This window comes from Rhinolophus hipposideros (assembly GCF_964194185.1).
Source record: "Rhinolophus hipposideros genome assembly, chromosome: 7".
NCBI lineage: Eukaryota > Metazoa > Chordata > Mammalia > Chiroptera > Rhinolophidae > Rhinolophus > Rhinolophus hipposideros.
The window spans coordinates 81168182-81178862 of record NC_138053.1 but is presented as its reverse complement, the minus strand read 5'-3'; the positions used below and the strand labels follow the sequence as shown (position 1 = coordinate 81178862).

At 38.0% G+C, this 10681-nt stretch overlaps 1 pseudogene across 1 annotated transcript; it reads right to left on the bottom strand.

Moving 5' to 3' along the window:
• Positions 1-8380: 8380 nt before the first annotated feature.
• LOC308499664 (cell division cycle-associated protein 7-like) lies at positions 8381-9484 on the bottom strand (annotated as a pseudogene). Its single transcript has one exon. The product of its transcript is annotated as a cell division cycle-associated protein 7-like (transcript).
• Between the last annotated feature and the right edge of the window lie 1197 nt (positions 9485-10681).

The following is a 10681-nucleotide window of genomic DNA, read 5'->3' as shown; positions in this document are numbered from 1 at the left end:
GCGTGTTCACCACCCAGAGTCAGTTCTCCTTCCATCACCATATATTTGATCTCCCTTACCCTTATCTCCCACCCCCACCCCCTTACCCTCCAGTAACCACTAAACTATTGTCTGTGTCTATGAGTTTTTGTTTCTCATTTATTTGTCTTGTTCTTTTGTTGTTTTTGGTTTATATACCACATATCAGTGAAATCATATGGTTCTCTGCTTTTTCTGTCTGACTTATTTCACTTAATATTATACTATCAAGATCCATCCATGTTGTCACAAATGCTCCTATATCATCTTTCCTTAATGCAGAATAGTATTCCATTGTGTATATATACCACAACTGCTTTATCCATTCATCTATCGAAGGACATTTTGGTTGTTTCCATGTCTTGGCCACCGTAAATAAAGCTGCAATGAACATTGGAGCACACGTGTCTTTATGGATAAATGTTTTCAGATTTTTCTGGTAGATACCCAGGAGAGGGATTGCTGGGTCATATGGTAATTCTATTTGTAATTTTTTTGAGGAACCTCCACACTGCCTTCCATAATGGCTGCACCAGTCTGCATTCCCACCAACAGTGTATGTGGGTTCCTTTTTCTCCACAGCCTCTCCAACACTTGTTACTATTTGTCTTGTTGATGATAGCCATTCTGACTAGGGTGACGTGATATCTCATTGTGGTTTTTACTTCCATTTCTCTGATGATTAGTGATGTTGAGCATTTTTTTATATGTCTATTTGCCATTTGTATGTCCTCTTTGAAGAAATGTCTGTTCAGGTCCTCTCCATTTTTCAATTGGGTTGTTCGTTTTTTTGTTGTTGAGTTTCATTAGTTCCTTGTATATTTTGGATATTAGACCCTAATTGGAGGCACTGTTTGCAAAAATCTTCTCCCATTCAGTTGGTTGCGTCTTTATTTTGTCGATGGTTTCTTTTGCTGTGCAGAAGCTTTTAAGTTTCATATACTCCCACTCGTTTATTTTAGCTTTTACTTCCATTGTCTTTGGAGTCAAATTCATAAAATGCTTTTGAACCCAAGGTCCATAAGTTTAGTACCTATGTTTTCTTCGATGCAGTTTATTGTGTCAGGTCTTATGCTTAAGTCTTTGATCCATTTTGAATTAACTTTGGTACAGGGTGACAGATAACAGTCCAGTTTCATTCTTTTGCACGTGGCTATCCTATTCTCCCAGCACCATTTATTGAAGAAGCTGTATTTCCTCCATTGTATGTTTTTAGCTTCTTTGTCAAAAATTATCTGTCCATATGTATGTGGTTTTATTTCTGGGTTCTCAATTCTATTCCATTGGTCTATGTATGTGTCTGTTTTTCTGCCAGTAGCATGCTGCTTTGATTATTGTTGCCCTGTAGTACAAGTTAAAGTCAGGGAGTGTGATACCTCCAGTATTATTCTTTTTCTTAAGATTGCTTTGGCTATTCAGGGACTTCTGTGGTTCCAAAAAAATCTGATGATTTTTTGTTCTGTTTCTTTAAAAAATGCCATTGGGATTTTGATGGGGATTGCATTAAGTCTGTATATTGCTTTGGGTAATATGGACATTTTAAGTATGTTGATTTTTCAATCCATAAGCACGGAATGTCTTTCCATTTCTTTGTGTCTTCTTCAATTTCTTTCAAAAATGTCTTATAGTTTTCAGCATATAGGTCCTTCACATCCTTGGTTAAGTTTATTCCTAGGTATTTTATTCTTTTTGCTGCAATTGCAAAAGGAATTGTTTTTGTATTTCTTTTTCTGAGATTTCATTGTTAGTATATAGTTAGTCATATGTTACTATATAGTTAGTTCATTGTTAGTATATAGGAATGCAATGGACTTTTGTACATTGATTTTGTAGCCGGCAACTTTACTGTATTCATTGATTGTTTTTAATAGCTTTTTGGTGGAGTCTTTAGGGTTTTCTATATAAAGCATCAGGTCATCTGCAAAGAGTGATAATTTAACTTCTTCATTCCCAATTTGGATGTCTTTTATTTCTTTCTCTTGCCTGATTGCTCTGGCGAGGACTTCCAACACTGTGTTGAAAAGCAGAGGTGATAGGGGACAGCCCTGTCGTGTTCCTAAACATAGGGCAAAGGGCTTCAGTTTTTCACCATTAATTATGAGATTAGCTGAGGGATTATCATATATGGCCTTTATTATGTTAAGGTATTTTCCTTCTATACCTATTTTTATGAAGTGTTTTAATCATAAATGGATGTTGTATCTTATCAAATGCTTTTTCTGCATCAATTGATATAATCATATGATTTTTGTCCTTCATTTTGTTTATGTGATGTATCACATTGATGGGTTTACGTATGTTGTGCACCCTTGTGCCCCTGGGATGAACCTCACTTGGTTGTGATGAATAAACTTTTAACGCATTGTTCCAATCGATTTGCTAGAATTTTGTTTAGGATTTTTGCATCTGTATTCATCAGAGATATTAGTCTGTAGTTTTCTTTTTTTGTGTTGTCCTTACCGGGTTTTGGTATCAAGGTAATGTTGGCCTCATAAAATGAGTTAGGGAGTACTTGTCTCTTCTTCAATTTTTTGGAACAGTTTGAGCAGGATTGGTATTAGATCCTCTTTGAAGGTTTGGTAGAATTCACTGGTGAAGCCATCTGGTCCCGGACTTTTGCTTTTGGGAAAGGTTTGGATGACTGATTCAATTTTGTTAATGGTGATCAGTCTGTTTAGATTTTACAGTTCTTCATGGTCGAGCCTTGGAAGGCTATATGTTTCTAAGAACTTGTCCATTTCTTCTAGGTTATTGAATTTGGTGGCATATATTCCTTCATAGTATTCTTGGATGATCCTTTGTATTTCTGTGGTATCCATAATAACTTCCCCTTTTTCATTTCTGATTTTGTTAATTAGTGTCTTCTCTCCTTTTATCTTAGTGAGTCTAGCCAAGGGTTTGTCAATTTTGCTAATCTTTTAAAAGAACCAGCTCTTTGTCACATTAATTTTTTCTATTGTCTTTTTGTTCTCTATTTCATTTAGTTCTGCTCTGATTTTTGTTATTTCCTTTTTTCTGCTGACCTTGGGTTTCACTTGTTCTTGTTTTTCTAGTTCTTTAAGGTGTAACGTGAAGTTATTTATTTGGGATTTTTCTTGTTTCTTGAGATAAGCCTATAATGTTATAAATTTCCCTCCTAAAACTGCTTTCGCTGCATCCCAAAAATTTTGGTGGCTATATTTTCATTGTCATTTGTTTCTATGTATCTTTTGATCTTTCTTCTAATTTCTTCTTTGACCCAATCGTTCTTTAAAAGTATGTTGTTTAATCTCCATGTATTTGTGTTTTTCCCTGCTTTCTTTTTGTAGTTTATATCCAATTTCAAAGACTTGTGATCAGAGAATACGCTTGGTATGATTTCAATCTTCTTAAATTTGCTGAGGCTGATTTTATGTCTCAATATATGGTCTATCCTTGAGAATGTTCCATGTACACTCAAAAAGAATGTATAATCTGATGTTTTAGGATGAAGTGCTCTATATATGGCAATTATGTCCATTTCATCTAATATGTCATTTAGGGCCGCTATTTCGTTATTTATTTTCTGTTTGATCTATCCATAGCTGTCATTGATGTATTTAAGTCCCCTAGTATAATTGTGTTTTGGTCAATTTTCTCCCTTTAGTTTTGTTAGTTGTTGCTTGGTATATTTCGGTGCTCCCTGATTGGGGGCATAAATGTTGATGACTGTTATGTCTTCTTGTTGTATAGTCCCCTTTACCATTTTGAAATGTCCATCTTTGTCTCTTGTTATTTTTTTCACCTTGAAGTCTGTTTAATCTGATATCATTATGGCTACACCTGATTTTCTCTGGGTACCATTTGCTTGGAGTGTCAATTTCCACCCTTTCACTTTGAGTCTATACTTGACCTTGTAACTGAGATGTGTCTCTTGGAGACAGCATATGGTTGGGTTTAGTTTTTTGATCCAATCTGCTACTTTGTGTCTTTTTATTGTTGAGTTCAGTCCATTTCCATTTAGGGTGATTATTGATATGTGAGGATTTCCTGTCTTCCTATCTTTAGTTTTCTGATAAGGCTGTGTCTCCATTGTTTCTTTGCCATTTTGTTGTTGTCGATGATTTCTGTGTGGTGGTATTCTATGATGATTCCCTCTGTTTCTTCTTTTATTACAGTATATATTTCAGTTCTGGATTTTTTTTTTTTTTTGAGTGGTTACCCTTAAGTTCATGTAAAAGAAAGTTTGATATTTAGAGTATTCCATTTTCTTTAGCACGCTTACTTTCTCCATTCCCATATTCCAGCTCAGGCCTTTATTCTCCCCCCTTTTATGTTGTCACAATTGTCCCTGTTGATGGTGGTCGAATAGCCTTCTGTAGTATTTCTTGTAGTTCAGGTCATGTATTAGAAAATTCCCTCAGCTTCTGTATGTCTGGAAAAGTTTTTATTGCTCTTCATATCTAAAGGATATCTTTGCTGGATATATTATTCTTGGCTCATAATTTCTCTCTTTCAATAGTTTGAATATTTGGTTCCACTCCCTTCTGTCTTGTAGAGTTCCTGCTAAAAAATCTGATGATAATCTAATGGGCTTTCCTTTGTAGGTTACCATCTTCCTTTCCCTGGCTGCCTTGAGGATTCTTTCTTTGTCGTTGATTTTAGACAGCTTCAGTACAATGTGCCTTGGAGAAGGCCTGTTGGGATTGAGGTAATTAGGGTTCTATTTGCTTCTTGGATTCGAGGATCCAGTTCTGTCCACAAGTTTGGGAAGTTCTCATCAACAATTGTTTGAATATATTCTCTGTTCCTTTTTCTCTTTCTGGTATGCCCATTATTCTTATATTGCTCTTTCTGATGGAGTCAGAAAGTTCTTGTAGAGTTCTTTCATTTCTTTTAAGTCTCAAGTCTTTTTCTTCTTACATCTGTGTAATTTCCAAGTTTCTATCTTCGATGTCACTAATTCTTTCCTCCATTTGGTCAACACTACTACCTAAGCTGGCTATTTCATTGTTAATTTCTTCTATTGAGTTCTTAATCTCCAGTAATTCTATTTGGTTCTTTTTTAAAATTTCAAATTCTTTTGTAAAATGTTCATGTTGTTCTTTGATTCTGAGTTCTTTGATTCTATGATTCTGTTTTTTGATTCTGTGTTTCTGAGTTCATTAAGCTGCCTTTCTGTGTTTTCTTGCATCTCGTTGATTTTTTTCAGAACTGCAATCTTTAATTCTCTGTCATTTAAGTCTCATATTTCCATATCTTTAAGTTCCTTTTCTGGAGACTTTTCACTTTCTTTCTGAGCTGTCTTGTTGCCTTGGTTATTCATGGCAATTACTGATTTATTATTTATCTTCCTAGACATCTACAGGAGTGGCTTCTGCAACAGGTTGCTAAGAAGAGGTCTTTCTTTTGTTTTCCAATACTTGCTGGAAGAATGTTTTATTTTCTCTCTGTCTGCAGCCTTTTTTTCTCTCTCTGACACAGTAGTGCTATATTTTCTCTGCACTTTTCCAGCTTCTCACACAATGGGGGGATTCCCTGGGAGACGGGCCTCTCCTCTGTTAATAGTTCACCTGGGTCATAGGGCACCACGTCTCTGTGAGGGTGCGGAGAGCTTTTGAAGTTCCAAAGCTCTTTCTGCACCAGATTCAGCGCCCATATGTTTCAGCAGCTCTGTTTACTCCTGCAGGGATACGCCCAGATAGGTGGAGCCAGGGGCAGGGTGAGTTGTGAGAGGTGGCCCAGAGCAATGGTGCGACCACCACCAGAGCCAGTCCCGCTTCCACAGCTCCCTCCCCTTTGCCGGAACTACTTGGGCTGCCAATCTGTGTCTGCGGTCCACAGTTCTCAGAATAGCAAATATTCTGTTCTTTTGATCTGACATTGCTACTGTTCAGCTACTGGAACCAGGCAGGTGGGGGCGGGGTGAGATCAGGGAGGGTAGGAAGGGGGTGGCTAGTCTCAGTGCCTAAGGCTTCAGTTCTCTGCAGCAGTGAGGGCTCAAACCACCGTTTTCAGCCTTCTTCCCTCAGTCTTTTCTCTGAGGTCTCTGCCGTGAACGTTGGCTTCAGCCGTGTTATATGCTGCCCCCTCAGCTCTGTGGGCCATAAGCAGAGCCCTAGCAGTCCGTGTTCTTCCCTCTCTGGCAGCTGCGGTAGTTCCGGGATGCAGCGAGCTCCTAGCACTGAGCTAGGTCTGCATCCTGCACCCGCGCTGCTCCATCTCTGCACTTTTCCCTTCCCTCTTCCCCCGCTCGCGGGATTCACCCACCTGGAGGTGAATTCAGTAGTGGGCTTCTTTGTCTTGCCCGTCTGCTGTGCAGGGAGTCCTTTGTGGAGTTATTGTTGTTCGATTAGTTGTAAATTCCAGGGAGCTTTACAAAGGCTCACCTCACGCCGCCATTTTGATCCAATAATTAGTGTCGACTTTTTGAATATTTTTGTTGCTTTTTAAAATTTATATTAACTAAAACGAAGTTTTTAAAGTAATTCCCTATAGTGCCTCAATTTTTATAACTAATTTTTGTTGTTGCTGTTCTTATAAGTCCTCAAAAAGAAAATACTTCTGACTCTTTGTTACAGAAAGAATACTTAGTCCCCACAATGTCAACACACATTTTTTTCAGCATTTGGCACCTGAAAAAAGGATGTTAGTTTATTTGTACGTTATTGAAATCCTATTCTGACCAATTTGGACCATAAAAAATAATATTACATAATTAATGAAGGGGTTGGAAAACCTAATCACAGGGAGGATGGTGTGGCCTGTGGGACTCAATATTAACTAGAAATGGGGACTTGAATTCTTTTGTGATCTCAGCACTAAGCTATCATTCTCTTGACCAACAAGAAATTTTCTCCTCATAGAGTTATAGGATTTCCAACACGTTCAAAAGTTGATATTTTAAAACTTTTGCCTCCTATTTGGGGAAAAAAAAAATCAAAGAAACTTATTCAATCATATTCAGTGTCAGGATCATTTAAGAACAAGAGGGTTGTCCAGGATTCATATGGTTAGAGCTTAGAAGAGAGCAGTTTTCAGAATCTGGGGGAAAAGAGGGAGACATCGGACAAGTGGATGCTGACCAGAGAAGAAACAGCATCATGACGATGGACCGTATTTGAATGCACTATTATTTTCCTTAATGTTAGCTCATGAAATTATTATTTTTTTAGAATCAAATGTTTTATTATTAAAATAAAAACTTTGTATAAAAGCATTACAGAACAAAAGCTCTATATACAATTAGTGATTCAAGGTCCAATTATGCATCAGAATGGGCACAGCAATAGGCTGCATATGCAAAGTAAAATAGACACTTAAGATTTCACCTCTACCAAACAATTTAATGCAAAACACAGGGGAGGGGGATATGGACGACACATGCAATCTGCCCAGAAACTAAACTGGCGATGTGAAGTTAACAAAATGGAAAGTCACCCATCTCCAAAAAGGCACTTCTCATTGTTCTAAAAGTGCTTAAAACCTGAACATGAATCCTGTGGCTAGTTTATAAGTTCTTCAAGAAAACAAATGCCACAAAGGACTGTAAACTAGTATTAGTATCAATTCCCCAATGCAAAACAATCAAGAATTTATTTGAAATACCTTACATTCATGAACTGAAATAAATTTGGCAAACTACCATTATACCATAGATTCAAATCAGCCTCACCATCCTAATTCCCTACATGTCTTTTCTGCAATGACTTCTATCACTGCCTGCAAACTTTTGGGTCAGGACTGTGAGAGCCTGATGCACCGCCCAATCTCATGGTGGGAGACAGTAGCAACCAAGTCTCAGCTCTGACAACTTGGGTAATAGCACAAAATATGAAATATTCTCATGAGGCGTCCAAAGTAACATATTCCACTTTCCAACAATCGTCTCATTTTTCCACATAGTTTTAAAACTTTGTGCCTTGATTCTGTTAAAAATGTCAACTAGTACAAAATACTGAATCATACCCATTGTTTTTGTGTCAACAACTTGATAGCTGGTCTCTAGAATTCAAAAGATGTAGGTAGTTAACACTATTACTGTGTTTCTAAGTGGTTGGTTTTATAGGTGGATTCTAAGGCTATCTGAACACCAATTAAATCAAACATGCTTTCATAAAACTGTCATTTAAAAAGAATTCAGAAACTAAAAGAAAAAGGGGGGGGTGGTGTGGGGTGAGGGATGGAGGAAAGCAAAGGAGAAATAGCAGGGCAAAGCAAGGTTAAGCAATACGTTCCACAATGCTTGGAAACACCTTTTTAATGAAATAAACTTGATTTGAGTTTCCTATGAAACAGACTGGCCATCAAAATTTTTAACTCGGGTTTCAACCACAGGACAAAACTGGAAAGTTTAACAAGGAAAATAGATGCAGTGGAAGGCAGGCAGTGGATCTTCTAAATGTTATGCCTGCATTTCAAATTCCTGTTTCAGACTTTTCAAGTAAGCAAGAACATTCCAAAGCCCTGGTAATTGGCCAAGTACACAAGGACTTGCACACCTTGTGATGGGCCGTTGCACACCGCCCATCGCGCTGCCGACAGAAGCTACAATTGCAGATTCCTCGACAAGGTGGACAGTGCTAGCTTGGATCCAGCAGAGCGTTCTTGACCTCTTTGCCGTAACAGTTTCGAAGGCAAGGACCGCAGAACTGGCCTCGAACATCCCAGCACTCTGGGTTTCTGCAGTTTGTTTTGGTATCAATAGTTTTCTGGCGACACTGATGACAATTAGATCCCAATGAAAGACTATATATTTTCTCTCGAGAATTGCAGCAGATGTTCTCCAACTCATCCTCTGTAATTTCTTCCACTAGGTGAATAACATGCGGAAAGGTCGTGGATCCCTGGCAACGACCTCTGGGTGTGTCGTCTTCTTTCATGTAGCTGTCCACAGCCTTCCTTTTTCTCACCAACATGTACTTATCCTCCTCTTCTTCCTCCTCCTCTGTGGGTAGAGCAGTAAGGGACCCAAGGATCCAGGACCTTGACCTGGCAAGAGAATGAGCTCTCCTTTCAGGGTTTCTCCTGGAAGTAACACCTGGGAAGGTACGCCTTCGGGGTGTCTTTGATTGTGAACTGTGGCCTGGAAGGCAACGCCGTCCTGGGAATGAGCCAGGGAAGCTTTCTAATTCTGACATTAGTTTTGCAAGCATTGCTTTGTTATGCTTTATATTCAAAGCCCTTTTCTCCAAAAACTTCATGCCATTTTCATCTTCTGAATCAGAACTGGAATCATTCACAGAACTCTCTGAGGGCTTGGAGGGTGCTGGTCTTTTGTTGGCTGCCCCACTGTTATTTCGAGTTGGGAACTTCACGGCCACCCGGAGATGTGTCCGGTCCGCCGTCACTGACTGCGGGTTCTTCAGCCTGCGTGGTCTGACTGCAGCCTCGTGTTTGCAAAATTATCAGAAGCAAAGCTGTCACAACTGTCATCAGAGGATAATGAGGTTTCCATGGAAATCAACTTCATATATCTGAATTTCTCAAAGTTCTTTACTCTGCGATCCTTTTGCTTCTTCTTTTGGCTGAGGAGTCCATCTCCTACTTCAGGTGGAAATAAAGATGCAATTTCTCTCCTAGGTTCCACTTAACAAACACCTCTGCAGTTTCATCTATTCTTAAATTCCCTCCTTCTTTTGTTCAAGACTATTTCTCTGTCTGCGGTTTAGATCAATGTTCTCCAAGTGTCGCTCATGAAATTATTGATAGAGGATATACCGATTCTCCATAAAGCATTAGGCAAATGCGTCAGAAACATGTAGGAATATAAATGACATGCCACTGGTGTATATGTGCCAACGCATGGATTGAGTTAATTTGAAACAATGAATGTATAATGATGAAGCAATTATAACAGTATCTAGTAGTAAGTTGTATCTATCTGTATAAGTTAACATTGAGTCCCTTTCACAGAGCTTGCGTTTGCTCTCATTTCAAACACACACTCACACACACACACACACACACACACACACACACACATTCACTAAGAATAACACTACTTATCTTTTTTTTTTTTTTTTTTTTTAAAAAGCCTGTGTTCTCTATTGCAGCAAGCGGCCTAGTGTATTTATTTGACTCCTGTAGCCATAGTTATAGGCTTAAACTCAAGAGAGAACAGCAATATTAACATACAGTAAATGCAAGCTTAACTAAGCTAAGTTTACATAAAATTATTAATGTCAGTGTATAGTCAGATAAAACCTTTTTGAATTTGTCAACTGAGAATTAAAAACCTGATGATGTGTAAAACAAAATGTGTAAAGGTGACCATTAGATTTTTATTATAACATCGAAAGATTCAAAAATTTTCTAGTGTGTGGCTATAAAATATTTATATATGCATAATATAGAGTTCTTAATATTTCGGTTTAGATATCTCAGTAGTTTGTGAGTATTAATAGTATGTCTGTATTACTTTCCTCTGCTTCCAGCTATGAGCTCAAGATTGTTTCCTTCAGGGAACGAAAATTCCTTCCCAGTACTTTGCTTGCCCACCACCCCCATTTTATCACACAGCCCAGCTTGCTAAGAGATCAAATCCATATTTAAATACTAATGTGATAAAAAAGTATTTATCAGGGAAAAAAAGGGATATCCTTTGTATTTGAATTAAAATTGCTGGAGACATTTCAAATTTCATCTAGCATAAGAAAGAATACTTTGCCAATAACAAGTTGGAGAAGTCTCCAGAGCATACTGG